Here is a 17,098-nt window from a genome sequence, read left to right on the forward strand (position 1 = left end):
CGCGCTCTTTCTATCTGATTGATATTTTTCCTGTAGTTATGTGACCAAAATTGCACATAATGCTCCAAAGTTGACCTCACCAATATTTTAGGCAACTTTACTATAACATCCCAAATCCTACACTCAATACTTTGATTTATGAAGGCCAATATGCCAAAAGCTCTCTTTACAACCCTACCCACCTGTGGTGCCACTTCAAGGTATTATGTATCTGTATTCCCAGATCCCTCTGTCCTATCATACTCCTCAGTGCCCTACCATTTACCGTGTATGTCCTTTCTTGGTTTGTCCTTCCAAAATGCAACACCTCACCCTTAAATTTAAATTTAGACCTACAGCACGGTAACAGGCCATTTCAGCTCATGAGTCCATGCTGCCCAATTCACACCCAATTAACCTACACCCCTGGTACGTTTCGAATGGTGGGAGGAAACCGGAGGCCCCAGGGAAATCCATGAAGACACGGGGAGAAACTACAAACTCCTCACAGACAACAGGGGATTCGAATCCCAGTTCCCAATCGTTGGCGCTGTAAAGGCGTTGTGCTAACCATTATGCCAACCTTGCTGCCCTTGTCTGCATTAAATTCCATCACCATTTTTCAGCCCATTTTTCCAACTGGCTCAGATCCCTCTATAAGCTTTGACACTTAGCAAGCTCCACACATTGACCTTTGCATAGGAATGCCAGGTGAACTTGGGGAAATTTCATGAATACAACTCCATGAACAGAAATCATATATTTGCTTTGTCCATCAGGCATCTCCCCGTGGAAGAGTCTGCAGTTCCCACGTTGGCCTCAGCAGCCACCTCAGAACCCGCAAAACCGGAATGGAAGTGAGTCATCCTCAGTTGCGAGGGATTAGCTACACTAGAGTGGTTTCCTGGCATTGCTTTACCTTGCAGGTGTGTGAGAGCTGTGGCATTGTAGCCACGGAAGCATTCAGTTGGGTATTGGTGCTTTTGACAATTACTTCCATCTGTTCTAAAATGACCATTTTATGGATCTGATGAACATGGGGAAGTGCAGGCAAATGTTGGTATCATTGAACTTAATTCTAAACATGAAAAAGATATGAAATCATTTGTAATTTACTAAAAAATATATCTCTTTTGATCAATGTTGTAAACGTCAATGACTTTAAACAGCTCAAAGGTCTTTGAAAGTGCTGAGCTGCCAAAGGCTGTTGAATAGATCGGGGGCAATGCACAAACATGCTGGAGAAACTCAGCCTATCACAGAGCATTCCATAGGAATACCTGACAAAGGGTTCAGGCCCAAAACGTTAGTTACCCTTTCCTTTCTATAACACTGCAGGATTTGCTGAGTTTCTCCAGCACATTTGTGCATTGCACTCAACCCCTGCATCTTGTATGACAGAATGGATCTGGTTGTAGTTAGGTTGACTGAAAGGTGTAGCATACTCCAAGAGGAGAGGGAAACTGTCTTGTGGGAGGGAAGGATCAGCTCATCTCTACTCCAGAGAAGCTAAATCTATGCAGGTGGTCTCCACAGGCAGCAGCCAGATCAGCACAAGCCAGCTTGCTCCTTCACGCAAAACTGATAACACAATATTAACATGTCCGTATATAATTGATACATTCGCATCATTGAATCATCAAAAGATTGTCATGTTCACAATTAAACATTCAATTAGTTTGGAATTAACTTTTTTGACCTTGTAAGTGAGCAATTAGTTTGCATAAATACATTTGTTTCTTATGCTAATCGACATTACTATCCATAGAGTGTAGCTGCTCCATTAAATGAAACAAGTTGAATATTTTCAAGCATTACTGAGATGATGAGTTTGTCCTCGCCTCTTGGACCCTCAATCCTTCATGTCTTTTAATTAGATTGCGGTATCTCAACAGCTTTGATTTAATCACATAGCAGCTCATTTAACTTCTGTACCTTTCAGAGATTGAGTTGCCTGGGGCTTTACTTGCTAGAATTTAGAAGAATAAGAGATCTTATAGAAATGTAATATTATGACAGGTTTAGATAAGATAGAGGTAGGAGAGATGAGAACTAGGGGACATAGCCTCAAGATTCAGGATCATAGATTTAAGATAGAGATAAGGAGGAACTGCTTTTCCCAAAGGGTGGTGAATCTGTGGAATTCACTGCTCATTGAAGCAATGGAGGCGACCTCAATAAATATATTTAAGATAAGGTTGGATAGATTTTTACATTGTAGGGGTATTAAGGGATATGGGGTGTGGTGAATAGCTGCACATTCATTTATCTGGCTCCGCCCTGTTCTGTGTCTGTATCCATGGCTCCCTCCTCTTGACCCTGTATAAAGGCTTCAACCCAGAAAGCCTTGGTCACAGCACAGGATGACCTTTAAATTTATTTTAAGTTAAAGCTTACAGTTCTGTAATTCTAGTATTTTGAATTGTTGATAGCACATCAATTTTATTTATAATATTTTTTTCCAACAAAGGAACAACCCTTGAAGCCTGATAAGCTAGAGATCGACCCACAATTGCCAGAAGCCTCTGTCTTCTACAGAACTCTACCGGAGTCTTGGCCACAGAGACAAACAAGCTGTACCTACTCTTCTCCCTGGTCTGACATCAAGTGTTCCCGATGATCAGGGATGCCTCAACATGCACGGAGGCAACAAACATACTCAAGGACCAGTACAGGGAGAAGTTAAATGAGGTATATGCCAGGTACACGCTGGCTACCTGCAGATAGCGACCGGATGAATTGAGCAACGAATTCCTCTGGGCCCTGCGGGGACTTGCACATGGGAGCAACTTTCAGTTGGTGTCGGCTGTCCAAAACACCGAGGGCGTGATCCGAGATGCCTATGTTGCAGATGTCAAGATGGACTACGTGTGCCAGAGGCTACTTGAGCAGAGTAAGTTGGACTTCAGAGGGGTAAGTAACCTTGTGAAATCACTAAAGATTGCCCTCCGTAACATGGAAGCATACTTGGTGAATGGCGCGAGGTCCACACAGGCTGTCATCTTGGGACGCATGTCCACAGGCCAGCAGCCCACTACTGCATTAAATTCCGGGGTCAACCATGCCTTGACACGAGGGTCGCCAACTTGGACACCACCAACTTCCAGGGATAGCCACGCCACTGCATGTGCGCTGTCATTATGCTCCCAGACTATGAGTCAACATGGGCCTGACCAAGAACCAACACCAGCCTCTGTGGAGCTGGACCAAAACAATCCATGCCAACTCTCCCAGTCTATGGTGGACATCTCAATCAATGATCCGGTGACAAGATGCCCTTTCAATAGCGAGAACACAAAGTTTTATCCAATCCAATAAGATACTCCCTTAAAGAAAAGCCAATAAGCTATAAAGTCGCCCTGGCCTCATTTCTCCAGTTGGAGGGAAGTATACAACAGAATTCCCTTGAGCTCAGTACAAGGACCTTTGCATTCGTAATGTATAATAATGATCTGTACAGGGAACAATTTCTAAATTTTTACATGACACAAGATCTGAAGGAGTTATGTACTGGCAGAGAATTGTCAAAGACTTTAAGGCAGTTGTTCTCAACCTTTTTCTTTTCGCTCACATGCCACTTTAAGTATTCCCCAATGCCATAGGTGCTCTGTGATTAGTAAGGGATTGCTTAAGATAGTATGTGGGTGGAAAGAAAAAGTTTGTTTTAATCATTCCTAATTGACTCGTTATGTGCACAGTTTCATAACTCCTAAGAAAATGGGCCAATGACAATTTTTCTCAAGCAAAATATTTCAGTAACAATGGGGTCAAGAGCAGTGATTCTCAGCCTTCCCTTCCCACTCACATACCACCTTAAGCAATCCCTTACTAATCACAGAACACTTATGGCATAGGGATTAGTTAAAGTGGTATGTAAGTGGGAAGAAAAAGGTTGAGAACCAATGCTTTAAGGACTGTATGCAGGCAAGCAAAAAGGCTTAATAGGTAAAAGATAAAACATAATGCAGAAAAATGAGAAGTATTGGTTGGAAGAATGAGAAGAGACAATAATGGGTCCTTTAGTAGGTTAGCTGACTTTTCTCGGCAGTAGGAGATGTAGATGGAGTTGGGCACTTCCTTGCCATCGTGTGAATGTGTTTTTCTCAGGCCAGGTAATTGGAGACATTTATTTCTAAGAAATTGAGCCTATCTACTCTTTGGACTTCAGGGTCATTGATGTTTATGCTCCCTCTCCTGAAGTCATGATCATCTCCTTTATCGTTCTGACGTTGAGAGAAAGTTTATTATCTTGGCATCATGCCACTAGACTTCCAATTTCTTTCCTATAAACTGTCTCATCGTTATATGATAACCGGTCCCATACTGTGGTGTCATCGACAAATTTAAACATTAATTTGGAATAATATTTAGCTGTAGAATTGTGGGTGGAGAGATGACTATTCCCATTGGCCAAGGAGTCAAGAATCCAGGATTGCAGATGATTGACAAAAAAGAGCAAAAGCAACATGATGATTTTTTATTACTAACATGTGATTGAGAGAAGTAGTAGATTCAATCAGAGTGTTTGAAATGGAGCTTGGCTTAAGCATTAGAATGGGAAGGATTTGCAATCTATGGAGAGAAGGCAGAGGAGTGGGAATTGTTAGATTCCTCTTACAGGATCCAGTATTAACTCAGTGGGCTGAATGGTCACCTTCTGTGCTGTAATTTTTCTGGGATTCTGATGAGAAAATTTACCATGCACTGCAGCTCTGATATAATTTCTCAATCCCAACATTCACTTTTCACAGCTGCAGTAATTAACTTGAGTGACATCTGGTGAGGCCACGATAACAGTAGGAAATCTGCCAAGCAGAATTTTCAGGAGGAAAGGAGTTAAGATCTTTTTTTTCTGTACAATACATGAATCCAGGTCTATTATTAAGCAGTCCAATTCTAAATAAAATCTAATTAATGGAACAAAGTTTCTTAAGGACTCTTTCAGGATGACTTCAACCAATCTGATTGATTGTATTTAATGAGGTTTTATGAGTCTAGGGTCAGGTCACTCATCTGAGTGCTGCTGGTACCATGTACCCCAGTACTACCTATAGCATGGTCGGGTGGTTGGCAACTAAACCAGCTCCCCCACCAGGCTTGCCTGGTGTGGAGTATGGCTAGACACCCTTCAGGATGAAACAAAAGGTCTGTCAAAGGGCAGATGAACCCTCTTGTAGGGTCGACGGCCATCTAGCAAACATGTGCCATGAAGTGTGGAAAGGGAATCCCTTGCATCAAAGCTTGGTCTGGCTATTCACTGCAACAGAACCACCCCCCAGCCGTCTTGGACCTCACCATGCTGCTAGATAGGGGAGGGGATATCGAGAGGGTGGTTCTGGACCTGTGCAACTCCCTACTTACCTCAATCCATTCATGCACATGCTATTCCTCATATCAAACCCACAAATTGATTGAAAGGAACCTTCATCATCCTATGGGATGGATAGCCAGAAGGAATGAGCCTAGGCATTGTATCACACAATACATTTATCTACACCATGTAAGGAAATTTTGCAAAAGGTGATGGATGCACTTTGATTTTCTTTTCCTTCCACTTTCTTCATGGTTCTTTTGAAATAACATACAGACCTGTCCAAACATGTCATGTGAGATTTATAGATGAGAGAGACACACCTATGCACCATTCCCATGACTTTTAAAACAGGTGTAGACACAGAGAAGAAACGTATTCAGTCCTTCAAGACTGCTCTGCCACTCAAAGATCATGGCTGATCCTTTATCTCAATACAAGTTCCTTCTCTCACTATACCTTTTGCTTTAGAAATTGGTTTCTTTCTTGAACACATTCAGTGCAAAGTGATTCAGTAAATGATCATTGGAGATCAGAGGAGGAGAGGGTAAGCAAATGTAAGTTCTTGGGAGTTACTATCTTGGAGGATCTTTCCTGGACTCAACACAATAATGGCATCATGAAGAAAGCACGTCAGCACCTATTCTTCCTCAGGAGTTTGCTAAGGTTTGGTATGACATCAGAAACCCTGTCAAATTTCTACAGAGGTGTGGTGGAAAGTGTGCTGAAGAGCTGCTCTGACACCCATCTGTTTTCTTGAAGTGATCTGTTAAGTCCTAAAATTTCACAGAGCAATCTATATAAATAAACAGTACAGCAAGGGTTGTTATTTTCTTGACCAAATGTTGAATCTGATGAAGACATACCTTTGTTAGTACTACCCAAAAGGGAGATGGGGTGGTAGGAGGAATGAGGAGATGCTTGCCATGCCACAATTGTTTGTGACCAAGGTGAAGCAAGTCTGTCACAAAACACTCATTCTCCTGCTGGCTTGCTAGGATAAACCTTTCATTTCACTTCAAGCCCTTCAAATGGGCACGCTGGGTGTCAAATCCCTCCTACCAAAGCTCCAAACCTGCCTCCTGAACAACTAACATTCATTCCTGGTGGAATATGTTTGAGCTGCAATAAGAAGGATGCTAAAAACGAGAGAAAAGATTGTTGCTCTTCATCATCTTGTTCAGATGCTGTTAAATCACCAGCTGCTGTCCAATCAAATATTCCTGTAGAACACGGCAATTCCACCTGAATTTCCTGTTAATTTAATCTTTCTAACCAACGAGACACATCTGAGAGGGAATATTAGAGCTGCTGTAAAATTATATGTAAATACTTAGAATTCTATGAATTTAAGTGAAAATCTGCCAATATTAATATCTATAGGGAACCAAAGAAATAGAGGATGAAAATTTATTGGAAGGTCAATACAAGTTTCCTTTGTATCCAGCATTTTGCGGTGGCATGGTTAGTGTAGCGGTTAACACAATGCTATTACAGTAACTGTGTTTCAAATCTGGCGTTGTCTGGAAGGAGTTTGTACATTCTTCCCATGTCTGCATGGGTTTCATCCAGGTTCTCTGATTTCCTCCCACCTTACAAAACATGGGGGGGTTGTAGATTAATTGTGGTATTTGGGCAACACGGGCTTGAGCGTGGTGTATGTCTAAATTTAAAATTTAATTTTAGTTCCAGATGGGACCTTCCATGTATGTTGGACACAGACCTGATGTTGGATAATTAAAGGCACAAGAGAGTTTAAGATTATTAACAACTAAGTTAATAAGATGCATTTTATAATATTTACTTCACCTTTTCTCGGCAGCAGAGTTGGAAGTGTCCTGGGTTCAATCCAAAACATCTATTGCTGTCCTCCTTAAGTTTGCAATTTATCCCTGTGACATGTTTTATTTTTCTTCAAGTGATCTGGTTTTCTCCCACAGTCTAGTTTTCCAATTAGACCTTGCTAATTTCCCCGCTATGTAGTGGGTGGTAGAATTCTGGGGAGGGAATTGAGGGGATTTGGGAAGAATAAAATAGAATTATCAGAAATAAGCACTTAATGGTCGAAGCAGATTCAATGGGTCAGAGATCTTTTTCTACACTCCAAGAATCAATGATATAATGTCATAGTTTTATTTATTGCCATGAAATGAAACAGAAATGTAATATTGCACGAAATTGCCTTTAGTCTGCCATAAGGCACTAAGTGTCACTGAGAGTCACTGAATGTCCATGGGTTTGCCTCCACAGTGCTCCCGCAGCCTCTGCAACCACACAAGACTCCAGTTCAAACCATCATCAACCTGAGCCCAGATCCAAACCTCCGACACGATGAGGAAGCCTTCAATGCCCAGGCTTTTTCAGAGCCTTCCTTGCCCTCAGCATTCTATCAAATTCTAGTTCCAATATCTGGTTCTCATGAGCAAATCTCCAGCAGCCCACAGTTTGATGTGAGTCCTTTAATCTCAAGTCTGCAGCCTGTGTGGGTTCCTCACCTGCAAACGACCAATAGTTCTCCACCTGTGTGAGTCCTTCAGCCACAGAGCCCCTCACTGGTCCAGCACTGTCCTTAGGAGACTGCTTCTCCATCTTATCGGGGTTGTTCTTCCCATTACTGGTACCCTGTGATAGCCCGCTGCTCCCCTGGTGTCTGCAACCACAAAGCACAGCTGCTGTTTGCAGGCATCGTCAGCTTGGGCTCAGATACCGTGGTCGCAGGATTTTAAATAAAACACTATCGGCTCCTTTAACAGGCTATTCAGATCCTGTACAGATCTGTCAGCAGTAGGACTGGACATTTGGACCCTACTGGGGAACGCTGTGTCTCCGCTCCCCATTCTGCCTGGGTCAGCATTTGCAGTAGTGTTGCCGTTGCAGCAGCTCCAGCAAGTGCCGCCATTTATCCGTTATCAGTTTTGATCATTTCAGAACAAATCTTCAGACTTGATGGATTTCTCTTAAGACCTCATTGCTTGAATTACTTTGAGTAATTCATTTTTTGATCAGATCTCCATTGTCTGTCACCTATTTATTAAAAATGCCGGTCATTTTTGGATTGATAAATTTACCCTCCAGTGCGGAAAGTATAACTAAATTAATGTTCAAATCTGAAATGCGCTGATGCTCAAATCTCATGCTGAATGCAAAAGTAAAAATAAAAGCTCTGTGCAACTCAGAATGGAAGAATAGTGGGATGATAATAGATCAAGAATCATCTGTCGCCTATAATATTTCATTGGGTACTGAAATCAAAATGCGCCATATGTGTAAGAAATTACTTATGGTACATTTTGTTCTTGCGGCCAAGGTTGAAAACGTAATGACTGAGGAATAAATTGTTAATTGTACTCATTAACACTATCTATTTCGACTGGAGGTCTGTGTTGAGTGGTGTGCCTCATGGATCTCTGTTGGGAACATTATTGTTTGTTATCTGCATAAATGACCTAGATGATAACGTGGTGAATTGGATCAGCAAGTTTGCTGATGACACAAAGATGTGAGGCTTCGTGGACGGTGAGGAAGATTTTCAAAGCTTGCAGAGGGATCTGGACCAGCTGGAAAATTAGGCCGGTAAATGGCTGATGGAACTTAATGCAGATAAGTGAGGTGTTGCGCTTTGGAAAAGCTAATCAGGGTAGGACATACACAGTAAATGGAAGGCCATCAAGGAGTGCAGAGGAGCAAAGAGATCTGGGAATACAAATACACTGTTCCCTAAAGGTGGTGTCACATGAGGGCAGAGTTGTAAAGAAAGTTTTTGGTCCCTTCACCTTTACAAATTAAAGTATTGAGTATAGAAGTTGGGATGTTATGTTGAAGTTATTCAAGTCATTTGTGAGGCCACACTTAGAATATTCTGTGTAGTTCTGGTCACCCAGAACTACAGGAAAGATATCAATAAGATTGAAAGAATGCAGAGAAGATTTACTAAGATGTTCCTGATTCTTCAGGAGTTGAGTTACTGGGAAAGATTAAACAGGTTAGGACTATACTCCTTGGAATGAAGGATAGTGGTGGGGGGGGGGGGGGAAGACTTGATAGAGGTTTATAAGATTATGAGGGGTACAGAGAGAGTAGATGTGAGTAGGATGCTTCCACTTAGATTGGGGGAGATAAATACGAGAGGTTATTGCTTCAGGCTGAAAGGGGAGAGGTATAAGGGGAACATTAGGGGAAAGTTTTTCACTCAGAGAGTGGTAGGAGTCTGGAATGAGCTGCCACCTGATGTAGTGAATACAGATTCAATCCTGAGTTTTAAAAATAAATTGGATAAATACATGGATGGGAGAAGTCTGGAAGGTTATGGAATGAGAGTAGGTCAGTGGGACTATCTAGTTTTATTGGTCGGCACAGACCAGAAGGATTGAATGGCCTGTTTTTATGTGCTGTGATGTTCTATGGTTCTATGCTTCAAAGTGAACCATCAGGACCATCAGGAACAGCATGAGAGTGGAGCAGATACTGTACTATTTCACAGAGGGACATAAAAGTATCAGGGGTACAACTTGTTGTGGAATTTAAAAGTTGCCTGTTCACTTTTACCATTTGTCAACAGATATAGGATTCTGGTCCAGACTATTTAGAAATTCATACAATGTATACTTTGACAAATAATACACAGCCTCCACATAGTTAACGCTCCTGTGCTGAAGGTTCGGTCTTTTTTCTCTCTTTTTCCTTTCTCTCAATTCCTCCATCTCTGTCTTATCTGCTCCCAAGGTGAGGTCTTCCATACCAGATCATTAGATTTATCCTCATTCTCCAAACAATGTGGATTCCCCCTTTATCACCATTAATGACGCTCACCCGCATATCCTCCATTACCTTCACATCTGCCCTGGACCCCTCTGCCCCCACACGCAACAAGGACAAGATTACCCTTGTCCTCATCTACCTCCCCACCTGCCTCTTCATTCACTATGTAACCCCACCAGCAGAGTCATCTTCCCTTCTCCTCTGCTCAGTCTTCCACAGGGACTGCTCCCTTCATGACTCCCCTGTCCACTCCTCCCTCCCCACCAACTATCCCCTTGGTACCTAATCCCTGTGACCACAGGAGATGCTTCACTTGGGTGCCTACATTTCCTCCCTCACAACCATTTTGGGCCCCAAAAAGTGCTTCCAAGTGAACAACACAACATTTGTGAATCTGCAGGGGCCATCGACTGTATCCAATGCTCCCTTTGTGGTCACCTCTACATTGGAGAGACTGTACACAGACTGAGAGCACCTCGCCTCATTGAGCACCTTGTAGCCATCGATTTCAATTCCTCACCACATTCCCTTGAGACCATGGACAGACATGTCAGCATGCACTGCCAGACTGATATCATCCACAAATTGGACAAGCAGCACCTTATATTCCATCTGGGCCCTGTCCAACCGGATGTCATTAACATCAACCTCTTCGGTTTCCATTAGAAACCAAGCCCAACTATCTATCCCCATGTCTTCTTTCCTCTAGTTCTGTCTCTGTCTGTCTGTCTCTCTCTCTTCCCTTTTCCCCTGACTCCTTTCACAGAGCCAAAACTAATTTTCACCTTGTCTCTCTCCTGTCCTATCATATCCAATTCACACCTATTTTCTACTGGTCTGTACTCCTCCCCCTCCCATTCTTCCCTCTCCCCCCCCCCCCCACCCAGTCTTTAACATAGCTGCCTGTCTCTTTCATTGCTCATACCTTGAGGAAAGGCTCACCCACTGCTAAACTGCAAATGGAACAGACTATGAACATCTTTTAATGCAAATGTTGAAAATTGCTCATTCTCTAGAAGATCACTATTTGCTGAAAACATGCCCTCTTATTCCAATGATTTCTTCCATGCAAGCCGCTGAAAGATGGATATGCGAAGAATGTTAACAAGTAGAGGGGACTTTTTCCCCTCCAGCTATTTTGCTTTATCTTGTTTTTTTGTGAATTCTTGGCTCACTTTGCTGGCAAGGTCTGCAGATACACGTTCCAATGTATATTTTAATTCTAGGATCTACTGATCAGAACTTGCTTGTGCATGAATGGCAATGATAGGGTTCCTGAAAGCAGCAAGATCAGGCTGTTCAACAGGACTCTGTAAAGCTCATACCTTTGAATGCAACAGTGATCATTAGAATTGTAAAACCACTTTGCTCTCACTTCAAAACTTTTGAAAAAGAATATTTATGGTTTTCTCTTGACCGGTAGGCCTCACCTATTCCCAAATCCATTAAAATGTAAAATACTTTTAAGTTGAGTTAAATTAAATGGTTGGAAATCATTCCTGTCTGTGAGTGGAGTTCTTTGCCAGATATGCAATATAAATTGGTCAAGGATGATAGTTTTATAAATGACATCATATTAAGTAATATTTTCAAAGAGTTATATGTAAAGCAGGATCCACCTTTTTAACAATATCTAAATTTTTTAAAAAGTTATTGGAGTTTTTTAAAATAAATAAATAAAATAAATTGGGCTACTCTTGGTTGTAAATTTAACTCCTCTCCATCTCATATGATGTACCTTCTCGGTTTTGCAGAGGAATCTGCCAGAAGTAGATTGTAAATCTATGGTTCATTACTTTCTCAAATCAAGTGCTACATTATAACAATGCACTCGATGAAGGCCTCAAACCTAAAATGCTGGTTATGTGTTTTACCTTTGCTGTATAAAGTGCACTGTTTGACCTGCTAAGTTTCTCCAGCATTGACTTCATGCCTCAATCACAGTGTCTGCAGAATGTCTTGGTTTACTTCTGTAATTGCTAAGAAACTGCTTTTAAGCCAGATCAGATGAAGTGATGGATTCTGCTGGAGGCATTCAGGCTAAAAACTGTCCCAAATCAGGAAGTTCAGATAAATTCTTATCCTCTGTTGATCAGCCCATCTTCAGGAAGTAACATGTGCCATGTAACTCCTTGGGCATTATGTAGATTGTGAATACTCCCTTCTTCTTGATGGCTTATCAACATATTGCCTGAATCCGATTGCCCTATGACACTCTTCCATCACTCCTGGATGCTGACTCCATCCAGGGGAAGATAATGTACCTCATATAAAATAACTAGGATTGAAATTTCCTTTGGTTGCTTGTCTAAAAACAAATGACACAATTTATTCTTTCCCCTTCAGCATCTGGTACAATATGATGAAAATTATGGCTGTGGATCTGAACTCATATGTACCATCTTCTTTACCATCTGAATGTTAAGTAATTCCAACAGGCCTTGGAAGGCACTTGTTTTTTCAGTCATGCCACCTTTGTTACATTGTGCAAAATTTAGAATACAATTATAGAGGCGTCAAAAATCACAGAAAAATGTCTTTCAAGTCTATTTACTGAGTTAAGCTTGCACATTGCAAATTAGTTGCTTCACCCTAAATGAAAGGTCATGGTTTTAATGCAGTTAAATACATTTAATACAATAAATATTGTAAATATTGAGGTTGTATTGCATATCCTGCTATATTTAGAGAGTGACACACAATTTTGCCAAATGCTTAGCAAAAATACATGGTATATTATTTGGCTGATAACTGAGGATCTTGTGGTGTTGACTGAATCATTAAGTTAATCCCAATAAAGAAATAAGAGAGAAACAAAGATTCCTTAATGAATAGTCTGCTGGGCATATTTAATATTGATTACTACCTCCTATCCTCCCTCAGCTGATGAATCAGTACTCACTCCTCCATGATGCATATGGAAGGGAAGCACTGTAAGCAGGAAGGATACAGAGTACTTTGGTAGGGATCCTTAGCAAGGGTAGCTCTTCACCAAAAATGCTAGAGGAATCCTGAAGAACATACCTGCCAGGTAAGAGGCTTTATTGCCTGAATTTGATTTTTTCCATCACTCTTGGATGCTGACTGCATTAAGGAACAAAAAGACGATGTACCCCATATAAAATAATTAGGAGAGAGATTTGCCTGCGGTTCAAAGCAAATGAGGCTATTGACTGCCTGCATCCTCCCCCTCCACATCTGGTACAATAGGATGGAAATGGCACTAGTATATCAGAGCAGAGATGTAGAAAAGGTCAGGAGTAATGTCAATTAGATGTACTGGCCATGTCACGAGGTCTCCACCAGCAGAGAAGTTAGCCTTCAGGTATTAAGAAATGGCTGAGATCACTGGCTATGGGCAACAACATTCCAGCTTCATCACTGAAACATTGCACTTCAAACAAGTTACACTTTAGATAACTCTTCCAGTAAACATTCTTCATTGGAATGTATCTAGCAAGGAGAAAAATTTTGTAACTAAAGCAGGGCAAACTTAAGTGAACTAAATACTGGCTCCCATCAGCATAATATCAATTATGGCTGAAATGAGCTACCAGACAGAATTAACAAAATAATAACCCAATCTGAGTTGCCCAAGATTCACTCAGTTCCATTTCTCATTATCGATTTGATCCAAACATGGCGATATTTTAGTAACACAATTTGAAAGGAGAAACAAGAACACCAGTAATGAAGACACATTGTCTGTAGCATCAGGAAGCCATGTCGATCTGAAGTCCATGGCTTAAGGGGAGAATTCTCCATTGGTCAATATCATAAAGGGAAATGGTTGTAATTCTTTCAGGACAAAGATTCCAGCCCAGGATATTCTTGCAGGAGAGGCCCTTATGCCCAAACATCTTCACTTATTTCATCAATGACCACCTTCCATCATCTGATCAGATAGTCACTGACTGCTCAAAGTTCAGTTGCATCAACATCCACCCAAGTACTAAAATACTGCCGGACTTGACCAACATCAAAGAATAGATTGACAGGTGAACCTGCAATCCATGTCATACAAATGAAGGCCGTTAAAAACTCCAACAAAAAGAGAGGCTAACTGCCTAGTCCTTAATATTCCTCACCACCAAATCCCCATCCTGGGGAGTGGTTGAGTGGAAGATCATCATTAACCAGTAACTTGATGTGGCTACAAGAGCAGTCAGAGCCTGGTGAATCTGTGGTATTCTATCATTCATAACTCCCAAAGCCATTTAATCACTTAAAGTGCAATTTTATAGAAAACTCTCCCCTTCCCTGGGTGCTTGCGGAAGTCAGGACAAGAATGCCCATTTGTGTAGAACCCCATTGACCATCCTTCTACTGATGGTACACTACAGTTGCAGTGCATGCTATCTATAAGATCCACTGTGGCAACCAAGTCTTCTTTATTGATGAAGGTCTGTGGCCCAAAACATTGGTTATCTATCTTTATCTTTGCTATATAAAGGAAACTGTTTGACCTGCTGAATTTCTCCAGCAATGTGTTTTTACTTCAACCACAGTGTGTGCAGACTTTCGTGTTTTTTTTTATTCATGGTGGCACGTGGCGGCACGGTTGACATAGTGGTTATCACAACACCTTTACAGCACCAGTAATCATGACCGGGGTTCAAATCTCATGCTGTCTGTAAGGAGTTTGTTCATTCTCCCCATGTCTGTGTGGGTTTTCCACGGGGGCTCCTGTTTCATCCCACCATTCAAAATGTACCGGTGTGTAGGTTAATTGGGTGTAAACTGGGCAGCACGGTTCAAAACTAGGTTGTGAACTGTCCTGAAATATATTGAAATATATCGCTGTAATCCTGTAGCTGGCTCATCTCCAACAGTAACAGGATTACCTACCCACTATGGACAGCAGTGTTCTTTTTTTAAATTTTTTTTATTTTTCACACTGTGAACCATATCAATCAAAATACATACAAACATTTCCCTCTTAAATATACACAGTGGCATTTTCTCCCCTTTTTTCCCCCCTACCGTCACTCCCCCCTTCCCATCACCCTCCAAACCCATTAAATGTTCAACATATACAATACAATAAAACCATTAAACAATGTCATCACACAATGAAAATAAACAAGAAAATTGTGTCATCTACTTTTACACACTGGATCAAGTCATTTTGTCTTCTTATTCTATCATTTTAGGGGGTGGAGGTCCGAGGCAAGCCCTCTCTGTTGTGTTCCATGTACAGTTCCCAAATTTGTTCAAATAATGTGACTTTATTTTTTAAATTATATGTTATTTTTTCCAATGGAATACATTTATTCATTTCCATGTACCATTGCTGTACTCTCAGGCTCTCTTCTGATTTCCAAGTTGACATTATCGAGGTACAAGATCAACGCAAATAAAAGTGAAGCAATGCCAATGAGTCATGCAGATTACACAGAATTTAAAAAAGAATCACCATTTAAATGGCAAACACAAGCAATCCAATACCTAGGTATTAGATTAGATAATAATTTAAGTCACCTATACAAATTAAATTATCAGCCATTAATGAAGAAATTACAAGAAGACTTAGAACATTGGAAAGAATTGCCACTAACATTGATAGGGAGGGTAAATTGCATTAAAATGAATGTCTTCCCAAGGACAGCAGTGTTCTTGAAGACTGTTCCGCTCCATGTTCTCAATGGCAGTTACGGGTGGACATTGAATCCAGCAAATCCCACGGCCAAGAGCGAATAAAAAACATCCTGAAATTATTAATCTTCCTGATGAATGGAAGTAAAATCATTACTGTGCATTATTTCAGTGTAAGTATTTTAAAAGAAATTCCCAGATTAAAAAAAACTTAACAGTATAAAATATTTCAGTTCTTCTATAGCAACTTTTTTTCCTTTTCATCTAATAAAAGAAAATTCAAAGTGAATTATTCCAACTTGTATTTGTGCAGCCCTTGGTAAATAGCCAATTATCTCAAATTTGTTCATTAAAGCACACAGGTGAACTAGAAATGTGAGAGTTCACTCAATTCAGTGATTTTTTTTGTTGTTGAGTTATTTGCTAAGGATCAAAGTTGCCTAAAAGCCAATAAGAGATAAGGGTAGGTGAGGAAGATAAGTTCAATGAGCAAAGGAAACCCATGCACATCCATGTAAGAATCTTCAGTATGTGAAGTTCAAATGTATGTTGAATGTGTTCAATGCTGCTGTACATGTCCAGGTATGCCCATATGCCAATGTGCCATGCAGACACAAGACCTGGAAGCAATTTGCTGCCATATTCCTTTACAAATCATGTAATTTCTTCACTTTACCACAAAAATGTTATAATTAGAGTTCTAAGGTCCTCATATGTTTTCCAAGTTTTCTAATTTTTATTTTCTTTTCTTTTAGACCTACAGCACAGTAACACAAGCCCACGCTGCCCAATTACACCCAATTGACTTACACCTCCGGTACATTTTGAACAGTGGCAGGAAACCGGAACACCTGGAAGAGACCCACGCAGACACGGGGAGAAAATACAAACTCCTACAGACAGTGCCAGATTCGAAGCAAGGTTGCTGGCGTTGTAACAGCGTTATGCTAATCGCTATACTAACCTTGCTGCCTCATCTAATGTATTTTCTTGGCTCTATAATTTGCAAAACAATTTTTTTTTTAATTTAATTTATTTTTTACTAGCTCAATGTGGCTTGAAATCATTTACACATTCCAAATACAAACCTGATTTTAAGTGACGTACCAGTGGTTGAATTTCGCAAAAGTATGATTTTAGAATCAGAATCAGGAATTATTATCATGAACAAGTCATGAAATTCGATATTTGCTGGCAACATCATAGAGCAAACATTCATATTATATTCATCTTACAACATTACTATTAAAAAAATTGAAATAATAGTTCACGAAAAGTAAGGCTGTTCAATTTACAATATATCGAATTAGATTTTCAATGAATAGATCTTCATGAGGATTTCAGAATATATCCCATTTTGATGTATGTTCATTAAACCAATGAGTTAGTATGCAGGAGAGAGATTGAAAATTTGGCACACTGAGGGCAGAGAAGTTCGCTTCGAGGATTGTGAAT

The 17,098-nt window shown here is 40.6% G+C and overlaps 1 long non-coding RNA gene across 2 annotated transcripts; it reads left to right on the top strand.

Moving 5' to 3' along the window:
- Positions 1–759: 759 nt before the first annotated feature.
- Positions 760–16,847, top strand: LOC138739822 (uncharacterized). Of its 2 annotated transcripts, none has more exons than XR_011342457.1 (3): positions 760–836; positions 2,450–2,892; positions 16,399–16,847. It is a non-coding gene; the product is annotated as an uncharacterized lncRNA (long non-coding RNA). The 2 variants fall into 2 exon arrangements; XR_011342458.1 differs by having other exon boundaries at positions 2,450–2,872.
- Positions 16,848–17,098: the final 251 nt, after the last annotated feature.

This window comes from Narcine bancroftii, chromosome 7, assembly GCF_036971445.1.
Source record: "Narcine bancroftii isolate sNarBan1 chromosome 7, sNarBan1.hap1, whole genome shotgun sequence".
Taxonomy (NCBI): domain Eukaryota; kingdom Metazoa; phylum Chordata; class Chondrichthyes; order Torpediniformes; family Narcinidae; genus Narcine; species Narcine bancroftii.